Consider the following 19,620-nt stretch of genomic DNA (forward strand, 5'->3'; position numbering starts at 1 on the left):
GGCTAAAGAAATGGCCAGTGGTTAAGAGCACTGGCCGCTTTTGCATAGGACCTGCGTTCTGTTCCTAGCACCCACAGAATTGATCACAACTACCTATAAATCCAGTCTCAGGAGACCTGACACACCGTTCTGCCCTCTGTGGACGCCAGGCACGCATACAGTATACATACATACAAGCATACACTCACATATACATATAAAGTAAAATAAATAAATCCTTAAAATACAATTCTTAAAGTATGTGGATATAATTGAAAGGACAGGTGCCATCCCGGGTCCCTGTTACTTTTCATTGCTCCATGGGATTTCTAAATTTCTGCCTCCTCCCCGCCTCCCTTTTCCCCCCTTCCCCCACTCCCCACACCCCACTCCCCTTCCCCCTCCCTCTCCAGTCACTCGACTGGGGTTGTAATAGTCATGTATGATTTTTACAAATTAATTCTGGGAGCCAAGTTCTTTGTAATAGAAAGTTTGCCTCCAGGGACATGGTGTAGGATTTATTTTTTTATAGCCTTACCTTATTCTATGTACCTAAAATGTATGTTTTCCTTCACTCACGGAGAGCGTTTTTCTGTTTACTGGTCTCCTTGTTTCTAGGCATCCCAGATATTTTCTTGCTGTCCCTAAGGGAATCTATTTTTCATTATGCTCTCTAACTGAAAACCTCTGGAACCCAGGACAACTTTCTTCCGCGTAGTAGCTATTTAATATTGGCGCATTCCTTCCAATAATTTTCTAACTGATTATCCTGAATTTCCCAGAGGAAATAGTTCCAGTGTTAAGATAATGGAAAAAAATATACATATTCATTCTCTGGGTATTTGTTTCTCTTTGTGATTCTCTTTTGTCATGCTTCTTAATCATGGGAGCTTGCGGAATAACACTGAATAGCCGTGAAATCGCAGGGGTAAAGCAGGTGTGGTCCTGATGCAAAGGGATAGATCTTTGCACAATTTCCCACAGGTGAAGCACAGTGGGAGAGGCTCCAAGGCACAGAGATGAAGAGAAAGGCTCTGGAGTGGGAGCATCTGCATCTGCATCCCAGCCCCTTTCCCCATGAGCCTCGTGCCCTTGGGCCAGCTGCTTAACCTCTCTGTTCTTGGTTCCATCACATATAATAAAGTGAGGATGGTGGTAATAATATACTCCTTATGGATTTAGCAGGAAAAACAAATGATATCTATGCGTATAAAATACCCAAATGGAAAAGTAACACCTAATAAATCTAATATAGGTGTATACCTCCATTTATAAATATCATGTTAGCTGCTAGTTTGAATTTTTTTATTTTAACAAAATACATTTTTCTGGGATGAGTGGAATTTTTTTCAGGATTGTCTCTTTGATAGGATCAGATATTGTTTCTTTTCTAGTAATATAAGGAGCATTTGACGTGGATTTCCTAATGCAGAAGCATGCTGTAGTGTGATGGAATGTACGCTGCCCTATCTTAATGGAAAGAGTAATTTAGAAATGATCAAGAAACATAAAGGAGAATAAAGTAGAAGCTGCATATGAAGCCTATACCCAACTTCAATAAATGATAAATTATCAGTTTGGAGCAAATTTTACACGATTTGCATTTTGTTTATTAATGTATTTTTCCAAATTATGATGTATTACTGCATATTTTTATGATTATAAATATGCTAATATCCATACTTTGCAAGAAATAACTTAATTTTTTGAGAACTTCATACATGCATCTACATCATTCCTTCTCCTCCTCCTTCCCCTCCAACTCCTCCTTCCCCTCCCAAAGTCACAATGTCTTCTTTAATTATGACTGTCATTTGTATATATATCTACATATAAATGCACACATATTTATGTAAACTGTTGGGATTGATCCAACTTTCCTACGTTTTGTGATACAATGAATCCAGTCACTTTTATTTTGAAACCAAGGCTGTATTCACATTGACTAATAAAAATTACATTTTATATTACCATTTTAGTTAAATAGCACTGAAAATCTGTTTGTATTCTGTCTTGACTGGGTTCAGTCTGTCTGCAGCTTGGACATTTAAAGTCTGCAGCTTTAGGAAATTGAACACAAAAAGACAGGAAATAAGAAGATTACTGTAAAGTTGGGGCCTAGGCAGAGTTTTGAATGAATAAATTAAAAAAAAAATGAAGTTTACCAAGTGAGCTGGCTGCGTCCTGATGAAGGATCAGATGTCAAGGTCAGCTCCCTCAGAGTCTGAGGAGGCAGAATGTTTGGTGTCCTGCTGCTGGACACACTCCCTAGTGGGCAGGGAGGCAAGAGCAGGAACATCAGATGGGGTAGGAGTTAGGAGGGGTGTTCCCCCTCCTCCCCAGGGACAGTACCCAGCAGTCTCACCTCGGCCCACATTCAGGGGGCCATGAGTGGATTCTGCAGAAGTTCATCTCACACACGGGACCATCATCTCCCATGTAACGTAGTGGGACTCCAAAGATACCCTGGAATCCCGAAGTGCTTGTATTTCTTTGGCTATGGTACAGTTTCCAACTGTACTGTGAACAGATGTTTTTGAGATTATCATAAAAGTGCTGGGTGGTGGTGGCGCACGCCTTTAATCCCAGCACTCAGGAGGCAGAGGTAGGTGGATCTCTGTGAGATCCAGGCCAGCCTGGTCTACAGAGTGAGTTCCAGGACAGGCTTCAAAACTACAGAGAAACCCTGTCTCGAAAACCAAAAATGAAAAAAAAAAAGATTATCAAAAAAGAATTTAAGATGTACTGGCTCTATGCTTCGCAATTATTGAATTTTGTGCTCTTAAATAAAGCTAATTAAGAACTTTTCAATTATATATCTGTAGGGGGTATGCACACATTACTGCAGCTTCCCTTAAAGTCTGGGGTGTTTGATTCCCTGAAGCTGGAGTGGCAACCACCCTAACTCTGTTCCTGTGCAGAAGGGGTACACACTCAGCTGCTGAGTTATCTCTCCCGCCTTTAAAATAACATCTGTAAGCATGCTGGAAAGACTTGACAAGATATAGGTTGTGTGTTTGAACTGCGAAGTTCATAACATTTCATGGCTGCTAATGTGGTTTATTACAGAATAATCTGGAACGTAGAATTCGTGATTAACTCGATCTTTCAAGTGCAAAAGACAGAAATTAAACTCTTCGACTGTGGTTGTGGCCATGAGAGCTTTTCCATCTGGCAGACTGATTTCATACACTTCATGATAACTATGCGAGGCATGATGTTTATTCATTTATATGCCTCTGCCACTGATTTTATCATTATGGTACATGATTTGCTTAGGATTTTTAAGTGTAGTAATATTGCTGTTCTTTTCAAATTTTGTTTGCTACTTTTACTCATCTTTTTAAAAAATTTTTAACTGAAATAGTTACATCACTTTGCCCCTCCCCTTTCCTCCCTCTAGCCCCTTCCATCTACCTTTCCTCGAACCCTTCCCAAATCCTCAGATACTCTCAAGTTGAAGGCCTCCTTTTCTTTAATCACTATTGTTACACACACACACACACACACACACACACACACACACACACACACACCCTGGTGAGTCTGAGTCTAATTTTGTTTACCCTAAGTGAGCTATAAACAGCAAGACTGAATTTCATTATTTGCTTCAATTTTACAGAAACGTTATCTTTACAATTAGGAGCTTAAGACATTCCTACTTATTGTGGCAATAGCTGCACTTCATTTTAGTGATTTTGTCCATTTGCTTCCTTAATTGTTTCTTTAAATTTATATAAAGAATCATCTTTACGCTTGTATATTACATGGACAAGGGAGCCCTCAGGGGCCAGAAGAGGACCTAGCATCCCCTGAAGCTGAAGTTATAGGTGGTTGTGAGCTGCCTTTCATGGTTGATAGGAACCTGCATGGGGCCCACGGCTAGAGCTGCAAGCACTCTTAATCACAGAGACATCTTCCCAGCCTCCTGATAGTTCTTTTACTATTTCTATGATGAAACACCATGGCCAAAAGGAAGTTGGGGAAGAAAAGGGCCTATTTGACTTCCATGTCCGGAGTCAAAGTTTCTTCAAAAAGAAGTCAACATAGGAAGTCAAAATAGGCAGGAACCTGGAGGCAGGAACCGATACAGAGGCCACAGGGTAAAGAGGTTGACTGGTTTGCTCTTTATGGCTTGTTCAGCCTGTTTTCTTATAGGACCCAGGACCAGCAGCCCAGGGATGGCATCATTCACAATTGGCTGCGTTCCCCATCAATCACTAATTAAGAAAATGCCCTACAGGCTCATTACAGCCCTGTCTCATGAAGGCATTTTCTTATTAAAAGCTCCCTCCTCACAGTTGACTTTAGCTCCTATGAAGTTAACAAAAGACAAGACAAGACAAGACACCTACTTCTTATAGTAATTTTTGTTCGGCTTTTATTGACCTTTTTATTTCCAGTATTTTAGAAGATACACATAATTTTAATCTATATTGGTTAAGATAAACATTTATTAATAACACTCATCTTCTATCTGTAAGAATATCTATTTATTCCTTATGAGGTAAAATTTATCATGCTTTTTTCATTTCTATGATTGGCATATTTTTTTCCTTTTTTCATAATACTTTACATAAGTGTATTTACTGACTATTAAGGTTAAACTAAATGAAGTAACTACTAAATGCACAATGAGCCTATTATTCAAGAATAATCTTTGACAATTAAGTTTTTATAACTGTATTTATAATTTGTTAGGTAGCAGCTAGAAATCTTTCTAACTTATTTGTTCTTCTGTTCCTTTTCCAAAGCATGCAGTACTGGGCATTGAACTCAGGACCTTGGGCTTGCTAAGCAAGTACTCTTCCTCTCATCTACAATCTAGTCCGGGGATTCTTTTTTGTTTTGCTTCGTTTTTCGAGACAGGGTTTCTCCTTGTCCTCTGCCTCCAGAGTCCTGGGATTAAAGAGTGCACTACTGCCACCCAGCTCAGCTCTGGGATTCTTTGTGCTTATTATACTTATCAACTGAATTACTTCTTCAGGAAACCCATATTTGAATTTTAAAAGATCTCTCTCTCTCTCTCTCTCTCTCTCTCTCTCTCTCTCTCTCTCTCTCTGTTTTTTTCAAGACAGTATCCTGTAACCAGCTCTTGTAGACCAGGCTGGCCTCAAACTCACAGAGATCCACCTGCCTCTGCCTCCTGGGTTCTGGGATTAAAGGTGTGGGCCAGCATTGTCTGGCTTTCTTTCTCATTTTTTAACACCTGAGGAATTCTTAACACAGTATGTTTTGCTGCAACAATGAGCGTGGAAGAAAGGACAGTATTTATTCTTGTTGATCTGTGTTGAGTTGAAAGCACACCGATGTCTTTTAGCTCTTAAAGCCTTCTTTTCCCCCTCTATTACACTGGCAATGCTTTTTTTTTCCTTTTTGAACATGGGTTCATTGTGTGTAGCACTGGATTTTATAAAGACATTTCATACAACTACACAATATACTTCGAGCATACCTCCACACCCCCTTCCTCCCCTCCAATTTTCTCTCCGCCCTACACTTGTTTCCTTCATCCCCCTAGACAGCATTTCTCCTACCCTTGTGTCATACATACATACATCATTTTATATATCTATATAAAGTTCTGGGATCTTTAGTATTCACCTGAGACTGACTGATTTAATATGGACTGTCAGGCTCTGGAACTTTCCAGGGCACCGATGCTCGCTAAAGCAGATTCTTGGCTCTTAGTGACACACGTTCTGGGCTGGCTTACAAGGCTTGGTGGTTGACACTGTTATTGGGCTTATCAACTTTCTCTTAAGCTTCTTAGTCCCTGAAGCTACTTGTAATCCCAACTTAATTTGTTTTTTATTAACTCATCAATTACAATTGTTTTGCACTCACCGAATGAGAAGTCACAGCCTTCCCCGACAAACACAGACATAATCCTAGGGAAAGCGGTTTCTTACCTGTCAGACTTTGATTCTCAGGCCGTTCTCATCTGCAAAGCCAGTTTAACAATGGATAGAATCAAAGTGACACGATTATAGCAGAAAGGTATCGAAACCATTTTGTGTGATTTCAAACACACTGAGGAGCATCTCATGAGAGTTGTGCCCCAACCAGAAACTTGAACTAAGATCTTGAGTCTGGAAGCATGGCCTCCATTCTCAGAGAAACAGTTCCTTTGCTGTGGTCACCATGGGATTTACTGCTTGTAACAGTGAGCAAGATCCTTGCAGTCCCTCCTAGAACCTAGGATGATTATGGCCGAGCAAACAGCATCCTCTTCTCTTTCACTTTACCTGATTCTGCTCCTTAAGGCCAGGTAAGCGAAGGTCATATTATGTTGCTGGGCCAGAGTTTGGGATGAAACAAAATTGATGAGAATCCAGTGAGAAGCAGAGGGGTGGGAGCCATCTGTTATGTCGGAGGCACACAGTCCAGTCATCTGAAGTCAAGAGGTCAAGGGCAATCGCGGAAGCAACTGTCTCCTGGCTCTTCTCTCACTCTCGAGAGATTTTATTGTGTGCCCTGCGAAAATAGCCTGGAAGGCACAGGGAGAAATTAAGCCAGAGCAAATTGCTGGTGTCTTGACACCAGCTGTATCTTTTGACCTCTCTCAGCAGTTCCTTTGCAACTGTAAATCTTTCCCCTGGGCATAGAGAGAGGCTGAGAGGAGCCTATTGGTCCAAACTTTCTAGGGCTCACAGACGGGCGTGGCCTTGGCAGGTCCCTGCCATCTTTTTTATCTGCAGTCGTCAGCTTCAAGAGAAATGGCAAGACATGAATCTTGTGGCATGTGTCACTCACTGCTTTTGGTTCTGTCCCATAGGGGGTGCCCTGTTCCTCGCTCCCATTTGCTGCTTGCTTCTTCATATAGATTCCCCCCCAAAACTGAAGATCCATGTTTTGTTCTCTTAAGGCTCTGTTGCTACCAGCTCTACCCAGCTGATGTAATGATGATGTTCACTTCCCTGGACAGCGCATAGCTGTCGTTAGGAATGCTGGAACCCAGGACATGGTGGGTTGATAACTTCTCTGCTCAGTGCCTGGGTGTGAATCTGTAGAACGGGTGCTGCCTGATTTCCTGAGCCTGCATTCTAACAGAGGTCCCTGGTTGTCAGAGGGAGCCTGGAGTGGAGGCAAAGGTGAAGTATCCATCACACCCTTCTCCCCCACTCACTCCTCAGAGCAGTCCAGGTTTATCCATGCGAGTTGTTGGGATGTGACTATTAAGGATCATTAAGGATCTTTGGTACCCTTCTGAGTCTTGAAATAGTGAACTATTCTCTAGCTTTATGTTCAGCCCAGAGGAAACAAACATCCCTTTGCCCTTTGTTGTGGTCTGAATGTCTCCCGTTGGATCATGTCTTTGAATACGTGGTCCCCAGCTGGTGGTGCAGGTTCAGTAGATTGTGGAACCTTTGAGAAGTGGGGCCTTGCTGGGAGAAGAAGGTCGCTGGGTGGGCCTTGACATTTATAGCTTGGCCTCGGTTATCATGCGCTCTCTGCTTCCTGTTCTGCCGAGATGCCAGGGGAGTGGTCCCAGCTGCACACTTGCCTGCCATGAAGTCACCTGCAGCCATGCCTTTCCACCACAGTGGACTCTCTCCTGTCAAACTGTGAGTTCAAATAAACCCTCCTCCCTTAAGTCTCTTCTGTCAGGTATTTAGTTACAGTAACAAGAAAAGTAACTAATCCAGTCTTCTATGCCTGTTGGGTTTTAGCATTATCTGCCACACTAAGTTGACTCTGACATGAAGCAGCATGTTTGACTTCTACATCAAATTCTCATAGATACAATAGCTTGACAGGGTCTCCCAGGGGGATAGTTGGGGAGCAGACACATTTTGCTAGCTAGTGGCCTGCTACTTTTCCAGGTACAGACCTTCTCTTAACTCACCTTGCTCCTTACCAGCTCCCCACAGGATAACAAGGTGAGCCTAGCTACATCTCCTCCAGGAGTGTAGTAACCCCACGCCTCTGCAGGTGTGGAGGCAGGCCCGGAGAGGCTCACCTCCCACGCTAGAAATCCAGCAGGAGGTATTTCAAGGAAGACAATTCTGTACAAGAAGACACCCCTGGGTGCTCATCCTTGGTCTGCTTCCTGGCTACCTGGAGCTCCCTTCATAATGAAGAGCTTATGAGTTTTAAGCATATTGTATTGTTTCGTGTGCTATCACTCCTATGAAATAGTTCAAAAAGAAAAACAAACCCATGATTCCAAACTTTTAATTTCCCTTTAACATTCTAACTGGATAGTTCCCTTGTGGCCCCACTGAGTCATTTTCATCACTATACAAATAGATTCAAAGTTACTCGTTTCACCCTTGAGGGATATTCTGTTTACTGTTATGAAATATACTGTAGTAAATATCCTTGCATGTCTTCCTGTCCACATGTGTCAAAAACTATTACAAAGCTCCTTTCAGAAACCAGAGAAGGTTATTTGATGAAAGGGACAGCCATGCTACTGTTGTTCTCAAAATTCATAGAATCAGATTCCCACTTTTTACCTCTAAAAATAAATGATAGGAATAGAACCAAACATGACTGGCAAAAAAAAAGAGGAAAAAAATCAATGAAGTGATTGCTAGTGATATTCTGCTGTACTCAGAGATCATTGCCGAGCCCAGTGGTCGTCAGAGAGGCTTCCCCAAGCAACTGATGGAAACAGATGCAGAGATCCACAGCCAAGCATCAGGCCAAGCTTGGGGAATCCTGAAGAAGAGGGGAAGGAAGGAAGGATTGAATATTATTCTGAGGATGCTGTATTACTATGTCAGTTCTTTATGATGCCAGTACCAACTTTAGACATATTGAAACAAATGTTGGTGCTGTGATGTGGAACAGAAAAATACCTGCATGGGGCCTAATAAAATGCCATTGTAGGCAGGTATTTTTGTTCTTCTTTTTGTACATCTCCCAGAGCTTTGAAGACTAGCTTTGGCATTTCATTAATACACATTTGATGGTATACATTATCAAAGTTTCTATTGCGTTCCTAGATTCCTCGTCAGTGAAACATATTTGAAAGTTCTGGTAGAGCTGAGTGATGATGTTAAATTGTGCCAGCAGGTGGTCCTCCAAAAGCTAACAGCTACTTAGTTAAACACTCCAATCATTACATTTAAGGCCCGTCAACAACCTTACATTGCATATGAATAAATGGAGATGCAGAGAAATCATGCTGGTTGCTCATTGCCACTCAAAATGTAGGTGCAGAGGTTGAGGAGATGGCTCAGTGGTTAGGAACACTTGTTGCTCTCCCAGAGGACCCAGGTTCAGTTCCCAGAACTGACACGACAACTCACAACCATCTTTACTCCCACTCCAGAGGACCCTATGACTTTTACTGGGCTTCTTGGGTACCAGGCATACAGTTGGGCCATATACATTAATGCAGGCAAAACAATTGCATACATAAAACAAACAGAAATCTCTTTAAAATGAACAGGTGAAAAATTAGAATTTAATTCCTATTTTTGCATTAGTGTAATGCTTTCTTCTTGAAATTAGCTTGCAGAGAACAAGATAAAGTGGCATACACATATTATTTCCATGACCAGCTTAAGTTTAGGTGCCTATCTTGGGTTGTTTTGTAGAACAGTGCTTCTTCATGAGTGGAGGCTACCCCGGTGATACTTGACACTGTCTGGAGACTGCTTGTGTTGTCACCAGTTGAGAAGGGGTATGCATTTCCGTCTTCCCCCTTGCAGTCAGGGATGCTGTCACATGTCCCACACCCACAGCAGTGAATTATCCGGACCCGGATGTCAGCAGCGCTGAGGGTGAATAACTGTGCTGTGCAGGGAGCAACGGCTACTGCACTTTATCTTGGCAAATGTCTCTTCCTTTTGCAATCAGGCAATCTATAAAATTGTGTCCACAGTTAAAAGGGAGAAGTGCTGTGGGACAATGGTCTTTTATTCCGTCACTTGTATTCTTTTTAATAAAATGCTGATTGGCCAGTAGCCAGGCAGGAAGTAGAGGCGGGGAAACCAGGCTGGAAGTAGAGGCGGGGCAATGGGAATGCTGGGAAGAGGGAAGCGCAGTCTGCAGTGGTGACTCATACACAGAAAAAGCAAGATGTGACTGCCTGGCTGAAAAAAGGTACCAAGCCATGTGGCTAACACAGACAAGAATTATGGGCTAATATAAGTTGTAAGAGTTAAGAAGAAGCCTGAGATACTAGGCCAATCAGTTTATGATTAATGTAGACCTCTGTATATTTCTTTGGGGCTAAACAGATGTGGGACCTGGTGGGACAGAAACCTCGGTCAACAAAGAAGCCCAGGAAGGGGGTTTGTTGAAGACATGAGTGTCTGCCACAGGGCTTATTAGACCCAGCTTGGCTGACCTCTCTGTTGCTGATGTAACCATTCTAAAGGTGTGGTGCTTTTGGGGCTCATCAGGTGAAGAATCTGAAGTCCAAGCACAGTTGAAGGGGTGAAGAGACTGGCTAACGTTGATGATGTGGGGTTTGTAGGCGGGGTCCTGATTTTCCCAATAATAGCTGAGCCGTTACTTAGAAGACCAGAGCTAAAGACGAGAGAGATCTCAGAGGCCACCCAGCTCCCTGACTTCACCCCTAACTGCATGGTTACAGGAGCCAAGATCTGAAGAATGGACTGTGAACTGTCGTGGCATCTCAGGCAGTTTCAATGGCCTGCACTTCCATAAGTATCTTTTTCTCCATCCTGCGCTGTCATCCATTGTACTGGGCTAATAGAAGAGATCTGGTAATTTCAGATAATCCCCGGGTTTCCCTTTGGTAGCCCTGGGCTGACTTTCTCACAGCAAGAAGCAGAATAACTCTGCTCCAAATGTGGAAATGGGGATCCTAGAGTTGAGGCCTTCAATTGTTGTGGGGTGACTTCTCCACCAGGGCTTGTTTCAAAATAAAAGTCGGTAGCTCAGCAGAAGTCCTTGCTGTATTATAACCAGAGAGAAAAGGTCCGGACCCTAAAGGCACGATGCAGGAGAAAATTGATAGTAATGAACTCAGAAGCACTATGGCGTACAACTGCAACCCCAGCCACATCCTAAGACCAGGAAGCCCATGGCTCCAAAGATGGTTGTGAATTTTACCAGGATTTAAGATCAAGCCAGAAGTGCCAGTAGGAAGGCACAGATAGGAGGGGGATCAGCCTGAAGACCAGTGTCCATGGAGCTGGTTGTGAGGACCAGATACAGCAAAGGGTCAGAAAAGCTGGTACTCCCAAAGTCAGGAGAACCCCACAAAAGCGGATCCTCAAACAATCTGTCAAAACACAACTCAAACGGAGCGTGGTCATGGGTGGCAGTTTTATAGCTTATGTGCATTCACGACTGTTTTAACAGCTTTGCCATAAAGGCTCATCTGGGGCTAGCCATTCCATACGGCTTTCTAATTGTGTACCAATCAAACATTGTTCTGCCACCTGAGAGACTGACGAACAAATCTGTTTCCCTGAATTAGAATTGTTTTTATAACTCTAAGTGTATTTCAGATGTGACAAGATCCACGGTACTTTTGAATCCCTTTAGATGCTCCTGATTGTTTTTTTTTCCCTTCTGGATTATTTTCTTTTTAATGTTAAATATTCATTTGCTAACCTCTCATACCATCCTTGTCTACATTTCTAGCAATTAAGACTGTTTTTTTTAAAAAAAAACTAAATGAAAAAAACACAAAAGAAATCACAGATAACAAAATATGTTTCTAAAATGTCGGAATTTTCCTGTCTACTAGAGAACAGTTTGTGTTCATGCACTAGCAATTTGCAGAGAAATTAGACAAGAAAACCTTAAAACATCCAAATAAGGGGATGAAGAAGGAGAATTCTCAAAGCAAATGCTGTTTTGAAAAGAAAATGAGAATTGTATACTTTTAGCTCAGAATATATATATATATATATATATGGTATAAATAAGAAATTTTAAAAGGATACTTTTTTTTTAATGCTGAGAGGATGGAAAAGGCATGAATCAAAATAAGTTAAAAAAGACTTGCAAATTGGTTATTTTGTTTGTTTGTTTTAAGGTTAAGGTGTTGGTTTTTGGCATAAAATACTCACAAGTCATATTTCATAACACACTACTAAAGGTGGGACTTTCTTGTATTGCTTACTTTTCTGGTTACTGTGACCGAATACTTGACTTTGCCTGACAGTTTAGAGGGTTCAGCCCATCATGCAGAAAAGCATCATAGAGCTGCTTACATCCAAGTAACAAGGAGTAGAGGTGTGTCTGGGGACTAGATATGACTTTTAAGGTTTAACCCAAGTAACTCTGTGTCTCTAGTTGGGTAGCATCTCCTAGTTTCTAAAGCGGAACCACCAGCTACAGATCAAGCATTTAAACTGTGAGCCTTTAAGGGTCAAACCACGAGAATTTTATTGCAGTCATTTGTTTGTTTAGTTGGGAACGTATGTGTGGTGGTGTGTGTGGAGGTCAGACGACGGTGTTTGGGAGTCACTTCTCTCCTTCGACTATATCATTTCTGGGAGCTGAACTCAGATTGGCAGGCTTGGCAGCAAGCTCTTGCACCTGCTGGACTGACTCCCCAGCTCCTAGCATGACAATTCTTCCAGCTGGGCTCATGGCTCTCTTCTTCCAGGTACAGGCAGCCATTCAGAACCCAACTAAAGACACACAGCATCCGTGTGCGGGTGTCTCAGGCTCTTCTGCACACTGTGTTAGGGTGATGGTTGTTAAGGAGACAGGCAATAAAGTTGGTCTAATTAACCCTTCGTTTAGACGGCGGTAGATAGAAAGATGACCTCAAAGGCAAATATGGCTTCCGCATGGGCTTCGGAAACTTGGAAGATGAGTGTGTTTCTAGACAGAGTTGGAAACATCATCCCGTGTCGCTTCTTCACTTTCCCTACTCCATTTTAAGAACTCAGATTGCATGGTTTTCTGGCTCTGTAGCTTCTTCCGTTCTCTTCTTGGGCACCCCGGAGAGCAGAGCAGGAGGGTTTGGGAAAATGCGTGGAAATAATTACACGAAAGCTTCTCCAGGAAGCACCGGCCAAACAACAAACGACAAGCGGCCTCTGGGCATAAATCTATAAAGTGCACTTTTGCATTGTAAACAGAACCACAATTTGTCTCCTGCCACCACTACTCCCCTCCCCTTAGAGATTTTGGCTGTGGGATACTCAGGGAGCTTTGGTGGTCATGTCTGTAATTGTCGTCAGGTTGAACACATGCCGAAACAGAAACGTTGCTAACACAACATGTCTATTTGTTCCCACTTGAATTCCTAGCCTCCACAAAAGGACTTTACAATTTAGATATGCTCACTTCCTGAGCAAAAAACCTCATGGAAAATGGTTCTCAGGTGGACATGAGCCAGTGACCTACATACAGAGTCCTAAACCCATCAGATTGCCTCTGCCTCCTGGAACCTAGGGAAAGATGGAAAAGCAAAATTGCATTTTGTATGTTGTATTGCAAAGGGCCTTAATATTTTTTTCCAGAGCTGTTTTTATGAAAATTGGTCATTCAGGGGCATTTTCCTTGGTCTCTGTGGCTTTGCCAAAAGACACACTTAAACTAGATGTGGCTATTCGTGGAAAGCTAAGGTGTGAGGCTATTATAGTTGATGTGTTAATTTGGGGTTCTAAAAACTGCATGATCTTCTCATAGCCCGAAGCAGCAGGAGCCCTAAAAATAATCAGATTTGAATGGATTGACTGAGACTCAGTTGCCAACATGGACAATGTACGCCCAGAGTGCGTCTCTGTTACTTTCCTGTGATGGCAGATGGAAGACACTCCCAGAAATGAGTTTGAGTTTAGTAGCCTTGGTTAGTCCATCTGGTTGGAGCTGGCATTTGCCGTCTGGAGATCTGTGTTGGATCTAGGCACAAGTCAAGAGTGATGTTTGGTGAGTAATTGCCATACAAAGATAAGAATCTGGGTTTGGCTCCCCAGCAGTTATATAAAAAGCCAGGCACTGTGACGTGCACCTGTAATCCCACTGATGGGGAAGAAGGGACACAGGGAATCCTGGGACTTGCTAGGCAGCTAATCTTGTCTAATCACTGTGCTCCAGGTCCAGTGAGAGACCATGTCTCAAAAGACTAAGTGAAAAAATGAGACCTCCAATGCTAGGAGTGAGTTACATCTAACAGAGCTGTTGGCCAAAGAGCCCCCTGGAAACCCCAAGCAACTCAGGCTATTGCCAAGGCTATTGGTTGCTTTCCTGCAAACTGATGGTAAGCCCCCATTGCTGAAGACAATGCATACATAGCTCATTGAGCTTGGAGAAGAAGAGCTGCTGCCTAACTGGATCTCTCATCCCTTTTGACTAGTGTTCACGATCCTGGGAGCTGCTCTGCAAGTCATCTGAGTGAAGCTGTCGGAACAGAGAGAGTAATCAGAATATATCAGGTGAAAAATTATTTGCAATACAAGAAACAATGAGGTGGATATCATTAAAGGAACACTTCCCCCACCAACCTCCAGGCTATACATGCATGTGCATAGACATGTATACATACATACTCATACAACACACAGGCACACTTGCCAGCACATGCACACACACACACGCACTGAAACTGTTTTTGAAAGCCGGTCCAAGGAACTTGCAAGACTTTTGAAGAGCCCCAGGAACATGAGGTGCTGGTAGAAAGACCAAGCAACGGAGATGCTGTGCCATGCAGACAGAGAAAACTCCCGAGGCCTGGTTCCACAGATAGAAAGATGAGGACTAAGTGAGGAGTTTGCGTGACTTGGGGTACTCTCAGGTTTAAGAAACAAGCAGCTGTTTTACGCTAGCATAGAAAAACAAACAAAAGTTGGGTGTAGCAGAGGGGAAGGGCACAGGAGGCGCAGGAATCCAGACAAGCAGCAGGTAAGCACGTTACTCTTGATTCTCTGCCTTGCTGACCATGCCTTCATTTTCCGTTCATTTCCTCCACGTTGCAGAGGAAACGGTCATCAGTCACGTGTTTGTCTTCTCCAGGATTCTCTACATGGAAAGGAAAGATGAGCCGATTGATCATCCATTTCTCTCTTCTCTGGGTTGGCTCACTATGGGGCATGCTGTGCAGAAGCCCATGCTTGTGTAGTTGTTGGGGGCACAGAGCAGGGTGGCTGATTGGCAGCCCCATCAGAATCCCTGGAAGTCAGGAAGGCTTCATCTGGGTCTGCTGAGAGCATATCACAGGCGCGGGGAAGGGTGACAGGAGAGGCCATTAGCAGCAGCCACTTTTGTCCTTTCTCAACCAGTCACCTTCCAACCAAGGTCAACGGTCTACTTTTGTGGCAGGTTTAGTTTTGCCTTCAGGCTAAAGAGAGTCACTGGTAGGCTCTGTGACAAGAGCAGAGAGTGAAGAATTGTCATATGGGGTCATGGGGGACTGTACCTCCACATTAGAGACCCGCCGGGAGAGACGGAGAGGACTGGGAGAGCTACAGACGGTAGCTTCTAGGAAGAACAAGGGTCACTGTTCTGCTAAATCTGTACGCTTTCCCTAACCCAGCTTCTTCAGAAGGCGGCTGTTATCTAAGTCTCTTAAGTTCTCAGCTTAAGGTCACCCAAGCAGGTGCTGGGATTTAGGACTATCAAGGACTGGATCCAACCTGTTAGGTTGGTTCTTCAGCCTCACAGAACTGCCCCTCCCCGTGCGTGCCGGATTCAGAAAGCTAATCCTACAACCTGAGTGAAGCCAGCTATTTAAAACTCCCGTGACGGCCCGCCACAGGCCCGCTGCTGATTCTCCGGTTTCCTCTTGGAAGCCTTGCACTTCTAGAAGCCAACTTTGCTGCTTCTGACCCACATTGTTTCCTTGTCAACCACATTTCATCGTCCTGAATCAACCTGGCGGCATCAGTGCTGCATGTACGGATGAGAAAGCTGCTGTTTCCGAACCTGCATTTTTCACTTTTCCACCCCTTCTAGGAAAGGTTGGGGCAGCCAAGAATATCTAGGGCATGTTTCCAGTTATAAACCACCAGGGATGCTATTTTTCCTCCTTTGCTGATAAAAATAGAAGCAGACAAGGGAAGCTGAGCTGTCTGTAGGAGGCAGGCCGTTACCAACATGGCTGCTGCCAGGCCAGTTGATCCGCACCAACTGGACTCACTCATGTGGCATGATAGGGGATGCCAGGCAGCCCGGAGGATTGTTATGTAGCCGAGTCACTAGGTGGCACTCTTAATAAAGGAGGATTTAAAAAAAATGTTCCTTGTCACCAGACTTAAGAAAAACCAAAGTAGTTAGGTTAACATGTGTTTACAAAAATTATTGCCTTACAATGGAGCAATTTCAGGCAAGCTGGCAGAAATTCCAGATTCCCACCTCGTTGGTAGGTATCTGAAGGTGGTCAGGGTGAGCCCAGGTAGTCTAGGCAGGAGAGCAGAACGTGCAAAGATTCCTAGACAATAGTTGAATCTACAGATTCATCTTGCTCCTACTTCCTGTAGGAATAAAGGAGGCTGTGCTATTGGGAACGGAAGCAATGGATGCGGTCAGAGGAGTCTGGGTTTTATCTGGAGAAACTGGGATGTTGTCAAAACAGGAGAGAGGTCTGACCTTCAGGCTGGCCAGAGGATGGGAGGTGAGCCAGCACATTCACAGTGGGGCTTGGAGAAGGGTGTAGGTGGGAACTTCGGTTGGATAGTTGTATTGAGGGCAGGGTGACTGTGAACTCTCTCTCTCTCTCTCTCTCTCTCTCTCTCTCTCTCTCTCTCTCTCTCAACTCTTCTGTATTTCTTTACTCCTCTAGCACACACATGTGATCTGAGAACAGATTGTTCCCAGGGAGGACACTTTCTAGATGTCTAACTTAGACCCAATGACTTGTGAACACAGAAGCCAGTCACTTTCCCCTTGAAAGAGTGTCCGGATTCTCAGGGCAAGCCAACACAAAAGTTCCTGTGTCTGCAAGTGACTACCACCTTCGTGCTGTGCTTGATGCTGGAGGTCTTCTTATCTCCATAGACCGCGAAGGTCCGGAGTTTGCTGGCCAGCCACTATGGCCAGATGGATGGACTGAGCAACCATTGTCTCTGCAGCCACCCTCCATTAAGGGTCAGTGCAATACTCCCTCGTGACCACTCCCAGGGGACTCACATGGAGGTACCTGGTTTCTCATTGTGGCCCAGAGTCATCTATGAAGTTTTCGGTACCCACAGTCTTTACTGGGTTCATGACACTCCTTTTCCCCATTTCCTTTCCCTCATTACTTCTTTTTGTTTACCTTTAGTAAAAACTTCATGCTTTTCTGGGACCATCTCCCGCCACACTCGTACTTTAACCCTTTCCTTGCCTCAGACTAACCCCAAGTAAGCTATAGATATATTTAACCAGAGTTCTGCTGTCTAGAGAAAGTACGCTTAAAGAAATGCTGGGAGCCAACCTGTTTCTCTGAGAAGCAACACCAGCATCCCTGGGTACTTCCTTAGAAATGCAAAACTTCATGCTCTCCTACTTGCCAATCAGAAACTCTAGGGAAGGGTTTGGTAATCTATGGTTTTAAAAAGTCTCTCCAGCTGTTGAGGATCAACACATCCGAGAGCCTCTACTTGAGAGAATTCCAATTAAAGAAACGTAATGTACACATTTCTAGACTCTTTCCATTTCTCTCACGACGGTGTTGATACGCTCCGACTTTCCAGTGTCACTCTTAATGGGTCTCCCGTTACAAATCTCCACGCAGACCGTGAAAGCCCACAGTGAAATATTAAAATGGAAAGAAAACTCTCTCAGCAACTTTCCATTCTCAAAAGTCCTTCCAGAATTCATTCCCTTGAGCTAGCGGCACAGCAGCTGGTGACAGCCACCAGAGTAAGAGCATGTGGCAGCAATGCACACATGTGCACACGTCATCTGTGTCACTTCTGTAAGGCGTTGTTAGAAGAAGCTAAAGGGAGGTGATGGGCTGGCATCATGGAGAAGGATTTCTAGTGTCTCAGGTGCTGGCATCCTGATATCTTGTCCTGCTTCTGACGTTTTCAGCAAAGCACGTGCTCCCTGCGTGTGTGAGAGGCAGCTTTGAATACCACCGGGCCTTTGCTACTATCACGCCATGTCTCCCCAAACCTTGTGCCAACATTTATCCACTGTGAAATTGTTACCGTCGAGCTCAAGACCCTTGGTCCTATCTCTTTCCTTGTTTTCCCTGTGGCCTCTGCTTTACCTCAACAGTTTGAAGTTTTCCTCTATGCAACCCCATGGTTTACTGCGTCTTCCCTTTTACAATGAATATCCTTCCCATCCGCAGCCCCAGTGAAAATTCACTTTGGTTCCCTCACCCCATCCCTATATTTCCCGGATATTTAGATACACCTACTCTCTAGGCTAGGACATGAGCCAAGGCTGTCACAGGGTGGATTTGAACCTGTGTGTGGACAGATGGGGACTAGCAGGCAGAGTCTTTTCAGAAACAGCCACAATCCCATTTGGTCTCCAGTCACAGGGTGGAAGGGGGCTGCAGGGGAGTCATGGCACAGACTGTGCTCTCCTCCTGTTCAGCTCAGCTCGGCTCAGCTGTTCACTGCCACTCTTTGTCCATCTTCTCCAAATCAATGAGCAGTTGACAGGCAAGGGAGTCGAGGGGAGGAAAAAACACAAGCATGATAAAGCCTTAAATGCATTCAAGAGCTGAGTCCTGTGCCCAGGCCACTTCCAAGGGCTAACACGCAGGGGTGTGTTGGGAACGTCTTCCACCACTTCGTTTGGAGGTCACTAAAAGCCAGAATCCAGGACATGGCACTGATGATGCGATTGTTTGTGGGAAGGGATCATATGCGTATTCAGTCATCATCATTCCTTCGTCTGCATCTCAGCACTCCAGGCTCTTACCGAGTCCCTTCGGAGACACACCCTGCACGATGAGCGCTTGGGTCTTTCACCGTCTGAAGCTTCATCCTTTGTTATTGTGCGCTCCTGTTTGTGTTACAGTGTGGGGTGAAGCAGGACTCTAGACTCTTTCTCAAGAAGTGCTGGAGGAGATGCTGCTTTTAGCTTCAGCAGCAGAGTTCAACAGTCTTGGCTCCTTTGGGCTTAGTTAAGGGCCTTTGTGCTCCTTTAAATTTAGCTTCCTTGGATGCACAGAAAAACAGGGACCAGAAAAGAGTGTATTTACTGATAGCATCAATTGTCTTTCTCCCTTGCCACCTCCCTTAGAAGTCATCCTGACTGATTTGGAAGAAGTGTTTCCTTTTCTTTGAGTCCTTGTTTTTATTGTTTTGTTGATCTCACCACAACTGTAATTTTCTTTTCTCTTCTTTCTTTCTTTCTTTCTTTCTTTCTTTCTTTCTTTCTTTCTTTCTTTTTCTGGTTTTTCAAGACAGGGTTTCTCTGTGTAACAGCTCTGGCTGTCCTAGAACTCATTTTGTAGACCAGGCTGGCCTCAAACTCACAGAGATCCTCCTGCCTCTGTTTCCTGAGTGCTGAGATTAAAGGCATGCACTGCCACTACCCAACTTGCAATTTTCTTTTTAAAAAACTTAATTTACTCTGTGTGTGTGTGTGTGTGTGTGTGGTGTGTGTGTGTGTGTGTGTGTGCGTGTGTGTGTGTGTGTGGTGTGTGTGTGTGTGTGTGCGTGTGTGTGTGTGTGTGGTGTGTGTGTGTGGTGTGTGTGTGTGTGTGGTGTGTGTGTGTGTGTGTGTATGGTGTGCTAGCGCTGTGACATGCTTGTGTAAGTCAGAGGACAGGTTTTGCGAGTCTCAAGTTATTCCTCTCCTTGCAATGTG

This window comes from Microtus pennsylvanicus, chromosome 18 (genome assembly GCF_037038515.1).
Source record: "Microtus pennsylvanicus isolate mMicPen1 chromosome 18, mMicPen1.hap1, whole genome shotgun sequence".
NCBI classification, from domain to species: Eukaryota; Metazoa; Chordata; class Mammalia; order Rodentia; family Cricetidae; genus Microtus; species Microtus pennsylvanicus.